The sequence below is a fragment of the Rousettus aegyptiacus genome, unplaced genomic scaffold, assembly GCF_014176215.1.
Source record: "Rousettus aegyptiacus isolate mRouAeg1 unplaced genomic scaffold, mRouAeg1.p scaffold_m13_p_9, whole genome shotgun sequence".
Classification (NCBI taxonomy): Eukaryota; Metazoa; Chordata; class Mammalia; order Chiroptera; family Pteropodidae; genus Rousettus; species Rousettus aegyptiacus.
In genome coordinates, this window is record NW_023416312.1 from 12,501,120 (window position 1) to 12,520,625 (window position 19,506).

At 31.6% G+C, this 19,506-nt stretch overlaps 1 pseudogene; it reads left to right on the top strand.

The window, feature by feature from the left end:
• The first annotated feature begins 8,519 nt into the window (after positions 1 to 8,519).
• Positions 8,520 to 8,638, top strand: LOC118608212 (annotated as a pseudogene).
• Positions 8,639 to 19,506: the final 10,868 nt, after the last annotated feature.

The following is a 19,506-nucleotide window of genomic DNA, read 5'->3' on the forward strand; positions in this document are numbered from 1 at the left end:
GTCCTTGAGTTGATTGTATTAAGAAAAACAAAAACTGGAAAAAAAATAACTCCCATGGAAATTCTTCTTGTTCTCCCTTGATTATAGTGAATAATTTGGAGTGATGGGTATTTATTTTCTCCAAAGCTTATTATTACACACTCTCACTTTCTTTTCAGTCCCTCACGCTGAGGGAATATACAAATATATAATAGTTTATCCACATCTCCAATGAGAACGCTAAAGCTGCCACTCTAACTGATGATTGGATAATTCTTTAATGTCTCTTATCCTTTCTCTCTGATACTATAGAAATTAGAATGACAATAGTAAATACTTCACCATGGAACTTTCTTCTTCAGACTAGAATTCTTCTAGCCAGAAACAAAAGTAATTGAAGGTCAAAGAAAATGTGATTTGGGGAGAAATATTGAAGAAATGAGCAGAAAAGATGAAAGGGATTAAGAAGTACGAATTATAAAGTATAACACGGGGAATGTAGTCAATAATATTGTAATGACTATATACAGTGTCAGATGGATATTAGACTCATAGTGGTAATCACTTCATAAGGTATATAGATGTCTAATCACTATGTTGCACACCTGAAACTAATTTAGTATTGTATGTCAACTATAATTAAAAAATAAGTTTAACAATCAAAATTTAAAAAATTAATTTAAAGATATAAACAAAAATTTTAAAAATTAAAAAAGAAAAATAAAGAAAAAAAGAAACTGACTTACTCTTCTCCTTTGCCTAAAGCCTTCAGGAAAGGGCAAGATTTTTTATTTGTTTATAATTGGCTTATAGGCAAACTATTTCACTTCTGTAAGATTTTTATATAGGTACAGGTTTAAATATATAAATTACAGGATTATAAACCTGGAAGGAACTTACCAAGATCTTCTCACTTCCTAACATAGAAATGGACTGTCCATATCAAGAAAAATGGTTTTATGACTCTGTGTTCTGTTATTTTCTTCAGTATCTTCACAGATAATGTGGATTAATCTAATTAATGCAGTTAATATAATTAATGTAGATTAGTATTGTTATGTTAAAAGTCTCATTTCCCTTTAATATATATTAAAAGGAAAATATAAATACATCTTTTTGCTGTTGTTGCTTGGCCTTATGTTTCATTTCTTCTATTAGATTACTCAATTTTTTTTATTATTGCTTTTCTTTCTCTTTACTGTTATAAGTAAATTAACCTTCATTATAATATTTGATATTTTTGTTATATACCACTGAAGGTTGTATCCAAAATATAACTATTAGTTTAACAGATCAAAATATATATTTACCTTAAACATTTTCAAAGATTCAATAAGAAAAATCTTGATCTCTTCTCTTAAACATTTTCTAAAAGTAATTCCTCAGTTCTTATTCATATGAATTCATTAATCATATAGGAGGGACCAAGGCACAAATTGTGATTAGTGTTTATATTTTCATTCTGGTTACTCTGTTTTTGTTTTTGCAATCTGAAGCCTATTCATTAAATATGTTTGCTTACAACATGCACCATGTATTTTGGCTTTATTCTCAATTAACCTCTTCCCACTCAAGTATCTGCTTCCTTGTCACTGCCAGCCAGTTGTGGTCACTATAGATTAGATTTTATCTGACACAGTTCTACTTTTAGTTTAGGATATTTTCTAAATCCGAAGTGTAAACAGCACCTTCTGTTCTTTTACATTCTCCCTAATATAAATGTCAAAATTATATAAAATGAAAGGAAAAAAATATGCTCTTTAACCAACAAATACATAAAGTTGCCAGATGGCTTTACCAGCACCTAAAATCTTCTGGGTTGATGAGTTATATTTGAAGCATAAACATCAGTTACATCTTCTATCATGAAACTATTAAGGGTAGCCAAGTCTCATCAGCATTGATCTGTGTATATTAGATTCTCGGAAGCCCCTGATTTCATGATGAGCACCTGCTTTGGTTTCCACAGGGAATCCCAAACACATTACCGTTTCCAAAGGAAATAGGCATGATATATATTTTTTAACAGAAAGTGTTAAAATTTATTTTTTTAGACTTTGGTCATTTTAATGTCTTTATTATATTTCAGATGTCCCATTAAGTTAGATCATATTTACTGTTCAAGAAAATGCCCAATTTTCATAAATAACAAACGTTAAATTAAATGCACCATTGTTTATAGGCAATAATTTACATTTTTGATACTATATTTCACTATAGTTGGACGTTTTCCATAATTACTTTGAAAAATATCCTGTTTAAGAGAAAAACAAATACTATATGATTTCACTTATAAGCAGAATCTAAGGAACAAAAAGAACAAACTAATCAAAAACAGACTCACAAATATAGAGGACAATCTGGCTATGGCCAGAGGGAAGGGGGATTGGAGGGCTGGGAAAAAAAGAGGTGAAAGGTTACAGAAGGACAAATTAATAGTTGACAAGATGGTTACGGGGATGGGGAACATGGCATAGAGAATGCAGTTAGCATTAATATGATGACTAGGTGGAGGGTCAGGGCAGGGAGGGAGCAATTAGGGGTATCATTCTATAAGCTCTATAAATGTCTAGCCAAAGTACTGTATTCTTGAAACTAATAATAAAATTAAATTTAAAAAAAAACCTCTTCTTTATAAATAAATAAATAAATAAATAAATAAATAAATAAATATCCTGTTTCTTTTCTCTGCTGTATTGTAATTTTAAAATGCACCTACAGTTATAAGGTAGAGAAGAGGCAAGAGAACATTTTAAATGTTAAATCAAGTTATATTCAGAGCCTGAAATATACTGATCAGCCCTATAACCAGACCACAGGACACTTGCAGAACAAATGAAGATTTCTGCTGGGATTGCTAATAAACCATATCCCCACACGATGAAGGGGGAAAAAACAAACAAACAAAACAGAAAAACTGAATCTTTAAGTCAAGCCTTACACAAAATAAAATCGTTCATTCCCTATAGCTAAAACCATGGGGAACCTGTGGATCAAAGGCTGGGAACTGCCAGCAGGCCTTTCACACTACATGTTTTTACCTTTTCATGCAGCATACTCTTATCTTTTTCACTGTATGTCCACACCATCAAAGGAAAATGGATAAACAAAGTCTCTAAACTGTAATTCGCTGAAACTAAGAATGATATATAAACTGAAGTCCCTGAACACTCAGGGTCCCTCTCAGTGTCTTTTTCTCTGTCCCTGTTATTGTCTCTGTCTCTCTCTCTCTCTCTGTCCCTCTAAGTCTCTCTGGGTCTCTCTCAATCTCTGCCTCTGAAAGGAGATCACCGTCTGTCTTCCCCTTCTCTAATGAAATTTCCTTTTTTTTTTTTTTTTAACTTTGGGGTGTGTTTGAATTCTTTCTTGCACTCAGCCAAGAACTCTCTCTCCATGCAGGGTTTGAGATTCCCCCACCACGCCCCAACTCAGAAATTTGCCCTGGCCTGCATCAATTATGCCACCTTCAAATTAAAACCATTTGATTATATTCCCGTCTGATCTTGGAAGCTAAGCAGGGTCGGGCCTGGTTAGTACTTGGATGGGAGACCAACTACGAAGACAGGGTGCTGTAGGCATAAAAAAGGAAAGGAAAGGAAAGGAAAGGAAAGGAAGGAAGGAAGGAAGGAAGGAAGGAAGGAAGGAAGGAAGGAAGAAAGGAAGGAAGAAAGAAAGAAAGAAAGAAAAAACATAAAATTATTAATTGGAAGATAAAATGGAAGAGAAATAAATGAACACAGTTGAAAAATGATAGAAAATAAAATAATCCAGAGGAAAAAAAACATAATAGTAAAAAGAAAACTCACTAGGAGATATGAATAAATTTACTCTATATATCTCCAGGAGTCTTAAAGGAAAAAATAAATAAATAACAGAAGAACTAGAGCAGAAGCAAATTTTTCTATCAAAAGAAGAAACTTTCCCTGAAAAGATAGAAAACTCTGATTTTGTGGTTCAAACAGTTAACATTTCACAAAAGGGATACAATCAGAGGACATACATACAGATGGCCAACAGGTGCACGAGCAGGTGCTCAGCATCACTAATCATCAGAGAAATGTAAATCAAAACCACAATGAAATATCACCTTACACCTCTCAGAATGGCTATTATCAGAAAGACAAGATAAAACAAGTGCTGGTGAGGATGTGAGGGAAAAAGGGACCCTTGTGCACTGTTGGTGGGATTGTAAACTGGTGCAGCCACTCTGGAAAGCAGTACAGAGATTCCTCAAAAAATTAAAAATAGAACCACCCTATGATCCAGCAATCTTACTTTTGGGTATTTATCTGAAGCGAATAAAAACATTAACTTAAAAAGATATATATGCTCCCATGTTCGTCGCAGCAGTGTTTACCATCCCTAAGACATGGATATATAGTAGTCATCCAAAAAAAAAAAAAAAAAAAAGGAAATTCTGTCATTTGTGACAACATGGGTAGGCTTTGAAGGGATTATGCTAAGTCAAATAAGTCAGATGGAGAAAGAAAATACTGTATGATCTCACTTATTTGTGGAACATAAGAACAAAAACAAACAAAACAAATTGACAGATACTGAAAACAGATTGGTGGTTGCCAGAGGTGGGGTAAGAAGTGAGTAGAAAGAAGTGTGAAAGGGGTCAAAAGGTATAAACTTCTAGTTATAAAATAAATAAATCTTGGGATTTAAGGTACAGCATGCTGAGTAGTTAATAATACTGTAATGTATATCTGAGAGTTGCTAAAAGAGTAGATCTTAAAAAGTTTTTATAAGAAAAAAACTTGTAACTGTGTGTGGTGTGGAATGTTAAGTAGACTTACTGTGGTGAACATTTCACAATATACACTAATATCTAATCATTACCTTGTACACCCGAAACTCATAATGTTTCTTGTCAATTATATCTCTATGAAAAAAAGAGATAAAATCAGATATGTCCAATTAAATACTTGAAAATAAAGATGGAAGGAAAATTCCTGATGCATCAATCCAAAAAATGACTTTGGAAAAAAATGCAACTTTTTTTTTCTTTAACCAAGTATTGACACCTTGGCAAGATGCACACTTCTTAGGAGAATGCACACACTGAATCAAGAAGAAAATGGAAACAACTTAATATCTAATCCATTTAATAATGATTTGTACCCAATTAACTAAGACTTTTTTCCATTCTACAATGATAATAAGATGTCATAAAACTTAGCATTATGGAAGTTAAGTTTGTTAAAGTCACAAAACTAATAAGTGACAGAGCTGGGAGTCAAACCAAAGCTTTTATATGCTTTGCTCTTAACAACTCTCTACTTTACTATCTCCATTTAAGGTTGTATAATAATGCAGGAAAATGTCTCTATGTATATATGGGATAAGTACATAAGTATATAGAAGTAATACACATGTACATATTTCTATGTAAATATGTATGCTATGCATAATTTGTAAATGTATATGCACATATGTATATGTGTTTACATTTGTTTATCCATATGAGTGTATATGAAGACAGAATGAAAAACCACACTGAGTATAAAATATAATTCTGAATAATATGTGAACATATAGAGATATATTATTCACACAACCATATACAAAAATAATAAAAATGTTAGTAGTGATGCTCTCTAAATGGTTATTTTATAGGAAAACTTAAAAATATAATTTTGAATACTTCCTGTTATCAACAGTGAGTGTGTGCTACTTTGTAGAATAAAAATACCATTAAATAAAAACAAAGAAACAAAAAATAAACATCATTAAATAATCAAGATACCAATTTAAAGGTCAATTAAAAGCTTAACCATTTTTGATTAAATATTAAACAAGAACACTGTTGGTCCCCATGATTATAGAATGAATAAGAAAGAGCCACTTGTTTGCCTCCATAATCTTACCTATTTCCAGCTTTTTAGAATTACTAGCCCTGCAAAAGTAATATTATAAGATTGCCACTGCATTGCACAGAACACTATAATTTTTAGTTGTGTATAGTTTTCCTAGATCATATGTCATTTACATGTGGCTGGAAACAATATTGCTGAATCTTAGACTTTTGTCTCGGTTTGACACTTACTCAAATTGGATAAGTTATTTAAAAATATTTATATTTTAGGAACATTAATTTAGAACCTGTTAACTGCTTCTATATTAACTAGGTATGCATAAAATATTGGTTTACTTATATACAAAATGAAGTGGGTATACTAGCTGATATGTGAAATACCTTCTAAGTGATAATATCCCCTGAATAATAACTCTGAAAAAAAAAAAAGATCATTTGAAACTGTAAATTGGCATTACATTACTTTCTAATGTCCACTCTCAGTAATAAAATATCAGCTTCTGCTGTGGCAAAACTGGAGAAATAAATATTTTTAAAAGTTTAATAATATTTGAGAGAGATTGATGTGTGAAAAAGAAATGAGTTTATATTTTGCTGATTAGAAGGTAAATTTCTAAAACCACTTTGGGAAGCAATTAATAGAATATGGTAAAATTTAAAAAAAGCACATATTTTATGACTCAGTCTTTTCACTTCTGAGTATTTACACTAGAGGTGTTCACACATGTTTTATTTATTTGCATTGATATTTGTAGTGATGACAAATGGGGGAAAAAAACCCTAAATGTCCATCACGAGGGTATTGACAAAAACTATAGTATACCAAGGAATACTCTGTGGTAACTAGTAAGTTTGTGATTGATATATGTGTCTTGATTTGTAAATATAACCAAGGTAACTTACTGAGTAATAAAAAAAGTAAGTGCAAAGTGATACATACAAGTTAGATTTAAAAACACTATATGAATTATGGTGAAGACAAATACAGCTGGGAATCCATGGAAGAGATTTGGCTGATACATACCAACCTGGGAAAGAGAAGGGGCTTGGTGGTAATGTTCAAGGAAGAATTTATCTGTATTCAAGATTTTTGTTTTAATGAGACTATATTTATATATTGCATTGTGGTTGGACTTTGATAATGTTTAATTAAAATAATGGGATTTTTTCCTATTCATGTAGTGCCATGGTCTAATGTTTGTGTTCCTCCAAGATTCGTGTTGAAATCTTAATGCCCAATGTAATATTATTAGTGGGTGGGACCTTTGATGATTAGGTCATGAGGGCTCTGAATGAGATTAATGCCCTATAAAAGAGGCCCCAGAGAAGACTTGTGCCCTTTCCACCACGTGAAACCATACGAAAAGTCTATAGTCTGGAAGAGGACCCTCGCCTGACCATGAGGGCACCCTGATCTCAGACCTCCCAGCCTCTAGAAATGTGAGAAATAAATTTCTGTTGTTTATAAGTCACCCTGTCTGTGGTATTTTGCTATAGCAGCCTGAATGGACTAAGACAGATAGCCACTGATTTATACATAACACAACTCTCAATATGCTTTAAATATAATATGAGGGCCTACATTTAGAAAGGTGCAAAACTCTATATTGAGGGTCATGCAACAATACACAAAAAAGGAAGAAATAAACTATTTGAAAGATAAATTTTGTTATTTGTATGATTTTAATTATTCTCAAATTAATCAAAATTAAATTTCCATTATGATTTGGAGGGATGGAAATTTATGTCTCAATAAAAGACTAGATTTCCATTGAAGGAAAATAAATGAAATACTAAAGCTTATTTGGCAAAAAAAAGAATGAATGGTGACTTCATTTATTGTATCTCAAAACATCAAAAAATAAGTATTTGATATAACACAATGAAAAGTCTATATAAATGCCCAAACTAATAAGGTTATAGAGACCACTTTAAAGGTGGACTTTCAAGTGAATTAGAAGGAATAGATTATTTAAAAATCGTATTCACAGCTGAAACTTACTGGATTTCATTCACCAATGTCCCCATAAAACAGTTAATTAATTTTAAAAAATAACACAAATAAAAAAAATTTAAATTAAAAAACATCAAAATCATATTCAGAAAAGTAAACATACATTTGAAGGGAAAAAAGGAAGTTTGGAAAAGTACCTCATACCTTACAATAAAATACATTTCAATGTGCATCTTAAAAGATTTAAAGGTAAAAAATAAAAACCTAAGAAAAAACAAAAACAATGTAAGTGAATATTTATCTTCTCTTTGGATTAGAACTACGTTTCTAAAAATTAGAATAGATACAGAAACATAAAAGGAAAAATTAATAAGTTTGTCTAGATAATGAAAAAATGTACCATATATAAAACATATGTATAAAAAATAAATAAGCTTCAAAAATATATCCAACATATATGGCAATCAAAGAATTGAAACTTTGATATATCTAAAGCTTTTATAAAGAGGACAAGCAAAAAACAAGAAAATGTCACTATTATTTTAAAAAATGACTAAATGATAGAGCAGGGAATACTCAGACCATGAAAATCTGGTAGCAGAATTATCATGCAGACACACCAGGTCTAGGACTGACTTCACTGTTTCTTCTTGCTAAGAGAGTGCTCTTGTAAGCACTGCGTTTTTTAGAATAACAGAATTTGTCACCACAAAATATGCCTCTTTGGCATAAGGATTATTTTAGGCTGGTTAATTTTAAGAACCAGTCTACAGCCATGCCACCCTGAACGAGCCCGATCCCGTCTGATCTCAGAAGCTAAGCAGGGTTGGGCCTGGTTAGTACTTGGATGGGAGACCACCTAAGAAGACCAAGTGATATAGGCGTAAAAATAAATAAAATATAAAATAAAAAATTAGAGATTGTAAGCTGACAAGGTCCTTGCAATCTATGAGGTCAACCAAAGGTTGCCTCGTCAAAAAAATAAAATAAATAAAAATAAAAAATAAAATAAAATAGAGCCACAAATCAAAAAGAGCATGGTTTCTAAATATTATTTAAAGAAGAACCACTTACAGGTTTGAAATATTCATATCGAATTTATGATGAATAATCTTTTGTAAGACTGAGTTTTGATGCTTATCTTTTACAGGTACTAGTGATACTTTTTTTCTCCCCAAGCCTTGTATTGGCTAGTTAATAATTTTGTAACCACTGACCTCTTCTTATCTTCATTATCTCATCTGTAATATGAATATCTGCCCCATTTGGCTGATATAATTCCTAAGAAAGAAATATAAAGCACTTAGCCTAATGCTCTGTTCATAAGAAAACATCTCATAAAGGTCTATTATTATTAACTTGAATTAAATTAAGTTACAAATACTGCGAAAAATTTATACATCAGTTAATTGTACACATATAATGGCACATAAAAAGCAGCCAATTAATTTTGTTCATTAGAAATAATCACTTTATAAGAAAAAGCATATGGTAAAAACTCAAGTAGAGCATGAAATAAGTGGCCGTTTTCCTCCCCATTTACCACTGTTGTTCAATTTCCTCTTCTCCATGGAAAACCCCTAGCCAAAAATTTAGGATTAAGTATTGTTAAGTATAATGAATTAATAGGTTAAGTATATCACTTCTTATCATATAGACCTCAGTTCAGTGTCTCTTCATATAAAGCATCCAATTAATCTATCCAATAGGTAGTCATTAAGCATTAACCAAGCTCTTATTTCCTCCAGAAATTTTAAAAATGCAATTCCTTTCTCATTCCTCACTTCCAGTATAAATAATACTCTTTCCATTTTTTCCCTGCATATCACTATGTATGATGAGTATGCAAGTATAATAAAATGCACTCATTTTGAAATATTTTAGTACAGCTTGTTAAGTTCTAAGCATGCTGCATTTTAATTCAAATATGGACATGAACATTTTATTACTTTAAATATTTCCAAATATACTTAAGGTATGCTTCATTCAAATGATAAAAAGGTAACATATATTTTATACTCATACACCATAAATTAAAAAGTTTAATGCAAAGGCATTTAAAATTTTTATTTAGGCAATACTGGCCACTTAGAACTACATAAGTTTACTGTTTCCATTAAGCAAAAATAATTTGAAGAAAATAAAAATGTCAATCAACAGGTTTGTTTGAGCTACTTGATGCCAAAAAAGTGATTGAGCTGATTTTATTCTTTGAATTGACAGTATGGAGTTTTTACTATTGACTGAAACTAACAGATGTTTTGGCATAATGTAGAGACAATTAAAGCATCCTGAACAGATGAAACTTCTATCTTATTTTCAAAGACATGTGAAAAAGATTTGACAACTTTATTTGGAAATAAATTATAATATTTAATGACTACCACTCATTGGAAAGCTATCTTAGATTTATTCTAAGTCCTTTACTCTTTACTTGAAAATCTGATTTTATTTTTTTTGTTATCATTTCTAATAAAATTTGAGAGTATGCATTCTAGCTCTCACGTAAAACCCTTTTACATGCCATTTCTTATATACCATTATTGTCTTTAGATACTCAACATGAATGTTATGCTCATAATTGATTTCTTAGTTCATTTAACATATATTTGTCATCCATTTATGAAACATTGTACTAGATGCTTTAGAAAATCCATCAATGCCTTCAAATATTTAATATCACGGAAAAGGTAACCCGGATTAATTTATATCTATAGTCAATAAATAAAAATCTCTGTTAATATTTATCATATGTTATTACTTGTTTGATGTCCATTTTCTCTACTGGGCTACAGACTCTGAATATAAGGACTAAGTCTAGTATGTTTGTGGTATAAAATAATTACAGAATAAATATTTCTTGAATGAAGAAATGGCTTAATAAATGAACTTGGTATAAACAGTATTGGTATTATGTTTAACATTTTTAATTATCTTAAATTGTGTTTTATATTTTGGATAAATGTCATTTAAATGACTTTTTCTATCTTTGTTTTATATACTTAATTCCTGGGAAGAAATAAAATGCCAACTTCAGGTTGAGAACATGCAGTGAATCTATGGTGTGAGTCCATCCTTGGTTTGTCACATTACTAAAAATATAAGTTGAAGAGAAGTTAATTCAAAACATTCAAATGACAATAGCTTGTTTTGGAATATTGGTAGTTTCACAATGATCTGCCCTATGTGGACCATTACTTTGAATCTTATAGATACTTTCTGTTCATATCTTTTAAACAAAATTTTATGACAAGCACAAAATAAACGAAGAAAAAAGAAATTTGACTTGCCTTGGAGGAATGTTTAACAATTTATATCCTAAATTTAGAAATAAACTAAGCAATTTTATATAAAATTAACATTGACATGCTATTTTCTTGACATTCTTATACATATGTATAGAATGTTAAATAAGAATTCTATTTCAAAAGCTATTCTGGAGGAGAAATAATAGACTGACCTAAGCTAATTTCTTGGTCAGCCTGTAATTTTTATTGGGTGAGTCAAAGAATTACACTAATCATAGATTAAAAAAAAATGTAGTAGTATAAGCTGAAACATTGGTTAAGTTACCCATAAGTATTTTAATAAAGTTGAGAAGGAAAGTGCAAGTTTAACCTCATTTCAACATTTATCTCACCGTAGATTTCATTCACTGGTGTGGTGATTGGGGTACATAGATGAATAATAAAGACTATCTATTCTTGAGTAACTTTTAATCCCACAGCAAAAAAAAAAAAAAAAGTGATGATTATAAAATGTAACTTCTTAATAATGTAGAAGGTGGCATATGTCCTAGAAAAAGAAATAGGACACTAAGGGAATTTCAAAAAGGATGTATAATTTCCAATTAGTCCTTTAGGAGCAAAGAGGTGTCTGAAATGACTGAACGAATCAACAGAGAGTATTAAGCATTTTTGAAAATAGTGGCTTGGTTTCTCTTCAACCCTTTTGGGGAAACTAAGACCTGTCTTGATGATGAGGAGACATAGAATATAATTAAAATTCCCTTTTGAAGTGGCATTTTGGGGTTTAATTTTTAGTATGTTAATATACTACAATGAAAATAGAGACTCATATATGATTCCAGTAACACAGAGCTGAGGGCATATTAAGTTGCTGAATTCAGACTTTGTATCATGTTTTGTTACTCTAACTCAGTTTTCTTGAAGGGGTGATGTTAATTTTAAAATTTGATTGTTTAAAACGCCTTTGTAATATCTTTAACATATTCAAAACATCTAAACCTAAATGACGGTGTTAAGATGAACTATTACAGAAAAAGCAGTATGTACCAATTCCACATCTATATACAACCATATTTCAACTAAGGAGCTATCAAAAATACCAATATATATCTCCTCCAGAAAACAAGATTATTTTCTACACTATCTGAAAATTTTCTTTTTGCCTGGTTTTACTGAGGAATAATTAACAAATAAAATTGTATATATTAAAGTTTAAAACATGACAATTTGATATCTGTATGCATTGTGAAATGATTACCAAGATCAAGATAATTAACACATCCATCACGTCACATAGTTAACTCTTCGTTTTGTTTTTGTGGTGAAAAAACTTAAGATCCACTTTCAGCAACTTTCAAGCATACATACTATTTTATTAGCTATAGTCATTAAGCTATACATTAGACTTCAGAACTTACTCTTCTTATAACTGAAAGTTTGTGCCTTTTGACCTACATCTCCCCAACCCTGGCAACCACCATATTATTCCTTGTTTCTATGAAATTGTTTTTTTTTTTAAAAAAGATTAAAAAGATTCCACATATAAGTGATACCATATAATATTTGTCTTTCCTTGTCTGACTTATTTCACTTACATAATGCCCTTCAATCTCATCCTTGTTGTCACAAATGGCAGGATTTCTTTCTTTGTTATGGCTAAATAATATTTCGTTATATATGAGATCACATTTTCTTTATCCGTCAGTTGAACATTTAAGTTGTTTCTATATCTTGGCTGTTATGAATAATGTTGCAATCAACATGGGGTATAGAGAATACACAATAGACTTTTCAATACATTGTGTAGGAAAACTGGATAACCACATGCAAAAGAATGAAACTAGAAACCCTATCTAATAATGCTCACAAAAATTAACACAAAGGAATTAAAGACTAAGATATAGGCCTGAAACCATAAACTCCTAGAAGAAAACATAGGAAAAAAGCTCTTTGACATTGTTTTGGCCATGATTATTTGGATAAGACACTGAAAAAACAGATAACAAAAGCTAAAATAAACAAGTGAGACTATATAAAACTAAAGAACTTATGCAAAGCAAATGGAAAAAATATTTGCAAACCACCTATCTCATGAGGGGTTATATCCAAAAAATATAAAGAACTCGGACCACTCAATAGCAAAAAAGGAAACTATCCAATTTAAAAAATGGACAAAAGACCACAATAGACGTTTTTCCAAAGAAGGCTTACATTGACCAATAAGTATATGGAAAGGTTCTCAATATCAATAATCATTAGAGAAATGCAAATCAAAATCACAATGAGATATCACCTCACACCTGTCAGAATGGCTATTAGCAAAGTGACAACAGATGTTGGTGGGGATGTGGCAAAAAGAAAACCCTTATACACTTTTGGTAGGAATGTAAATTTGCACAGCCATTATGGAAAACAGTATGGCTGTTTCTCGAAAAATTAAAAATAGAACTAGGACTATCATATGACTCAGCAATTCCACTCCTGGGTATATATCCAAAGGAAATGAAATCCATATCTTGAAGAGATATCATGTGTGCACTCATGTTCATGATAACTTCCTTTTTAAAAAGATCTGAGTCAATTTGGTTGTCTCTTTGTCAATTTTGCTGAACTTTTCCACAGTGCAATAAAAAACCAACTTGGCAACTCTAAAGAAAATCATTTACAAATGCAGTTGCTTACAAATTTGTGTTGTGCAACAGTTGCTTACCAAATGGATTGGGTTCTAGCAGAACAGGTGAGCTAGGTCCAAGAGAGAAAGACGTGAAAGGAAGAATTAAAATATACAAATCACTAGAAGAAAAAGCTTGATTGAAATAGTACACTAGAAGAGAAAAAGGAGGTTAAGGAATTTATGTGTTGAGAACAAGGATAGTTGATCCATTCGTTCAGCATATAGTTACACGGAGAAGCAACTTCACCTTAAAAATGGAAATGTTAATTGATTCTGACTTGGAAGATCCACTTAAAATCAGTACTAGAATACAAGGTAGGTATTCAAATTGAACTAAATGTGATTAAAAGTGCTTTTAAGAGAGCAGGAATATTTTCTTTAAAGGTATGATTGGGACTAGTAACCTCACAGTGTACACAAAATCTAGCAAACATTTCCACCTTTTTGACTGGGTATTATGGTTATTGTAAGTTTTAGGGTTTATAGTATTTCTCTTTATGCTGGAGAATCTCAACAGAAGAGTGAGGTAATTTATTACCTGAACCACCATGATACCACCCACAGAAAAAGTTGTTAAGTATTATTTGTGGGAACCCTAATGGAAGGATTCACATTTCTCATTTCATGTGTTAGACATAAAAGGAAAAAGCTGTCAGAAGCCAGCATCCATCTATATGGAGGTAATTTACAAACTGGGGAGCAAAAATCCAGGCCAAGATCTTCACGAAGTTATGGAGGAAATTAAATTTCATTTCAGTTTGAACCAGAACTGCCAGAGGAAGCTCCAATTGACATAATTCTTGCAGCGGTAGAACAAGGGTCAGACTAAAGAGAACGCAATGCTGCCTGTTAAATGAGGAAGTCATTCAGTATTTGTATGGAGAAATTTAATTACTTGAGGTTAGTCATTCCATATTATTGTTTTTATTATCTAAGTGGTTAAACCTTTAAAAATCCTGTGGTTAAAAGATTATAAATGAGTTTTCTTAGAAACTTTTTCTTTAATAAAATTAACCATAGGAGAGGAATTTTAAATACAATAACTATCTTGCTTGAGACAGCCCCAAAAGGGTACTAGGAACACTGCCCTTTGTCTGCGATTACAGGAGTGTAAACATTATACAAACTTTTCTTCCTTCTCATGCTTAGGGCTGTAAGATCATTTCTATTTTTACAAAGCTTTATATCAAGCACAATATTACTTTACAATTTTATAATGACATTTGGTCAAAGTTTACAGCCTCTAATTCCTGATGGCTCAGTGCACTAGTCCTTCTTGTCTAGGTTATTAAATAGATGTAAAACAGTATAAATCTTGACAGTCCTAGGAAACATGTAGATATGGAAAGAATTAAAATTTTGTATTTTGTAAAGTGAAACATTTAAAATTTCTTCTCTTTTTAACCCTACTTTATTCTTTCTAGTATTTAATAAAGGCTTCTAGATTATTTTAGAATGTAAATATCTTTCTAATCAATTTTTAAACATTTTATACCAGTATTAAAAATTAAATAATACAACAGAGCTTATTTTGAAAATATTTAGAAAATTTCCATCACTTGTTTCTAGCCCACACTTGACTCCCAATATAACTTTTCTTGAAGTCATTTTCAAATTTTCTATATATATTTATACATATGCTTAAAATTCCATGTCTTGATTAGTTTTAGAAAAGAAAATCTATTAACTCCTCAACCGGAAACTTACAGCTTAACTCATTCCATTGCCTACACTCACCTATATCCAAATAGTTGATGGCTGTAACTAATTCTTGTATTGGGAGACTTATAATGTTAAGTAACATCTTCATGTCTCAATTTCTTGTGCTATAAAATTAACTTAGTATTTTGACTCCCTTCTGTGTAGGATGAGGATATCAGTATCTCCATAAATTCTCCTCATCCTTTTCCTCTCTCATCTCCCACCATCTGTCACCTACAGATTTACTTTTACACTTGTCAAGGTTGTTAAATTCTACATTTCCTTCTTCAACCATAATCATAACTTTCTTGCCTTGTCTGTAAATTTACACAACTTAAAAATAAATTTACTGCAAATTAAATACAGTGCAAATACTATAACTGTGTAGAGTTTATTGACCAAACAAGCAGAGCATCAAAATTACAGTACTGTCTAAGGATGAAATCTTAGTACTTGCGACAACATGGATGGACCTGGAGGGTATTACGCTAAGTAAAATAAGTCAGACAGAGGAAGACAAATACTGTATGATCTCACTTATATCTGGAATCTAAAGAACAAAATAAATGAACAAACAAAACAGAAACAGACTCACAGATACGAAGAACAAACTGATGGTTGCCCGATGGGAGAGGGGTTGGAGGGCTGGGTAAAAATAGGGGAAAGGATAAAGAAGTACAAATTGGTAATTACAAAATAGTCATGGCGGTGTCAAGTACAGCATAAGGAATATAATCCATAATATTATAAATAACTATATATAGTGCCAGGTAGGTACTAGAAGTTATCAGGGGGATCACTTTGTAAATTATATATAAATATCTAACTACTTTGCTGTACACCTGAAACTAAGATAAAATAATTTTGAATGTCAAAAAGATTATAATACTTTCTTTTGAAGATAATATATATATACCCTGTTATTTGAAGTGAAATAGTAATCGAGAGTATATATAAATTTAAAAAATTTTTCTATATATTTGGACCATGGCTGGCTTATAACAATATTTTTTCCATGAATTTTCTAATTTCTTTCATTTTTTTAATTGAGAAAAAAAGAGATGCATATTTCTATCAGAAATACCTCTCATAATCCAGACCTATACATCCAACTACCAGTCTCGTGCCCCTCAAACCTATATTTCTTTCACTCTTCCCAATAAACAAAAATTCTGTTGCTCCACTTCCTCATGCCAAATAGTTTACTGTCAACCTTGACTCTTCTCTCTTTCTCTCATACGTGTCCAAATCCAGCCAAAACTCCTGTCGGCTACACTTTTAAATCATATCTCAAATCTGACCATCTCTTGTCATTTCCATTGTTAAAACCTTATTTTCAAGTAACTATCATCTTTCATCTGAATTATTTTAATAGTCCCTTCACTGGTTTTACTTCTTCCACTCTTTCTCCTTAACAATCTATTTTACATACAATAGTGATTCCATCAAGGTCATCCAACAATACTCCTGTCTTACTCAGAATTAAATCAGCATTTAGTAAGGCCTTAAAGTCACATGAAGTTATTTCTTAGGTTTCTATTTTCTACTATTCCAGTATTTCCTTTTATTCTCTCCAGTACTGGTGCACTGTCTTCTTTCATGTTCTTGAATCTAGATTTCAGCCCAAATTAGCTGTTATGAGAGAGAATGTCACAAGCCAACCTACTGATGGTTTGATAGTAAACTAAAGTAACTTCAGTTGATTTTCAGTCATTATTCCTATTCACAGAAACCAGAATTTCTGTTGTTTGGTCTACCTCATTTGACGTACACGGTGACATTCACCAAAAAAAATTTCGTGGTTTAAGAGGGACAAAGGAAAAACCAGTAGGAGTGTGAGAATCCAAAATAGCGTATATGAACTGAATTAAGTCCGTGGCATTCATAAGGGAGCATTTGAGGTGTGGGCTCTGAGGATCTTTCCAAAGCACAAGCAAACAGAAAAATGTGAAGGCAAAGCGCTATCTGTGGGGAAATACCCCAAACGGGGATGTTTAGCTGGTGCTGGCTGGTCTGCGGGTGAGAGTCATGGAGGTGCAGACAATCTTGAAGATTCATGAGGGACAAATTCAGGAGCTTTGGACTCTTGCCAAGGAGAAATGGGGCCTTCCTTAGGACCCAGGTCCTGATGACAGCAGCAATGGTGTACCAAAACCTTTCTATAGACTGTTGTAGCTGCTATATATTGGAGCTGTGTCCAGCAAGCTAGGGAGGCCAGATCTACTCCACCTGCCATTGACCTCAGAGTGGAGTGCCAACAAACGGGGGAACCACAGTATTGGTATCTATTTCCCTGCTGGGTCCACATTTTGGCTGCATATCAGCATGAGAAAGGCTTTTCTCACTACAGATATGTATTTAGATTTTATGTGGTGAAATGTAACACTTTTTTTCATTTATACATTCTGGAATTTGTGTTATACTTAGGCTTTTTCCAGAATGGGAAACATTCACATCTTATTGTTTTTCTAAATGTTTTATTGTTTCTTTTTATACATTATATCTTTGATTCCTTTGAAGTTTATTCTAGTGTAGAGCATGATGTAAATTTCCAAATTTTTAAAATACATGTTTCTTACTGTTTTACATAGCCAACCTCATATATATGGAAATTCTATATGTATATACATTTATTTTCACATACATGTGCAATGATCTAGGTTTGTCTATTTATTAAACAGAGCTACACTGTTTTTAATTATTTAGCTTTAAAGTAATTCTCCTATCATATAGTTTTAGGGCCCCATTATTATTTTTATAATTTTTCTGGCCAATCTTATTTTGTTTCTGTGTTGTTTAGTTTTGTTTTGTTTTGTTTTGTTTCTCTTTTACCAATCGGAGTCCTTGCAGGAAAGAGATGACTCTTAACTTTTGTTCATTTAGAAAGAGTTTTATAAAAGATGTAAAAAAGATGTGGAAAAGGGGTAGAGGGAAGGGATAGTGAAGTTACTTGTGACTATTAATATTTGGGTACCATCATTCTGAGGCTTAAAGAGGTGAAGAGAAGGGACAAGAGTAGGAAGCTGTTATCACAATCAAGAAGTCACATGGTGAGGACTAACTGACAATATGACATGCCATTGAGGGTTAGAGTACACACAATTGCAAGGCAGACGATAAGGGGCCTGTTGATGCAGTCTGCATAGCTCAGCCTTTCAAGCACAGAGCAGACTAGAGAAGGATGGATAGAAAATCTGGATGGGTATATGGAAGTTATCCTTATTTTGATTCTCAGTATGTGCTCATATTTTTCACCAAGGTGACAAGTTCGTGTCCACCAAAAAGGAAGTGCACTATCAACTACTTTATCATAGTATAGTAAAGCCCATTCAGTCATCCTATTGTTTGAAAGTTAAAATGCTAAGTAGTTTATTAGATTTGATAACAGAGATTGTATCTTTAAAGTCTCTACCAGTGTAGAGTCCTCAGACATAGATAAAAAGCAGATTTTAAACAGGTGAATAAGCATATGACTATTTGGCAAGACAGATGAGTAGACATGGTTAAGTTGTAATAACTAACATCTGAAAAGGGCCAGAGAGCAGCCACATGTCAAAGTGTAGAAGAGAAGGTAGGTATCATTTGATAAATTATAAAATCACTGTATAAAGCAAATCAACAGAAAATTAGATATTTTGAACAACTATTCCAATATACTTAAGAGCTCAAATAAAATGGATAAATTCTTAAAAAAAAAAATTTAACAAAAAATATAAAAGAATATTAGAACATATGAACATTGTTTATTTAAGCTGAATTCATTATCATAAGGATGGCCATATAAATAACTCCAGATCCAGATAGTTTTACAGGAAAATTTAAGTAAACATTTAAGGAAAAAATATATTTCAAAAATAGAAAAAGAGGGATAGATTCCCATTTTATTTAATGGATTATGATATCCCTTATACCAACACCTAAGATATAAAATTACGGACTACTATCTCTCATGATATAATTCCTTAATGAAGTATTAGCAAAATAAAGCATCAGTATATAATACAGAAAATTCATTATGTCCTCCTAGGTTTATCCAAGGAATGCAAGGTTAGATCACTATTTGGAAATCAATCAATATTAACAGAATGAAAGAAAAAGCTTAGGATCATCTCAGCAGATACAGAAAAAG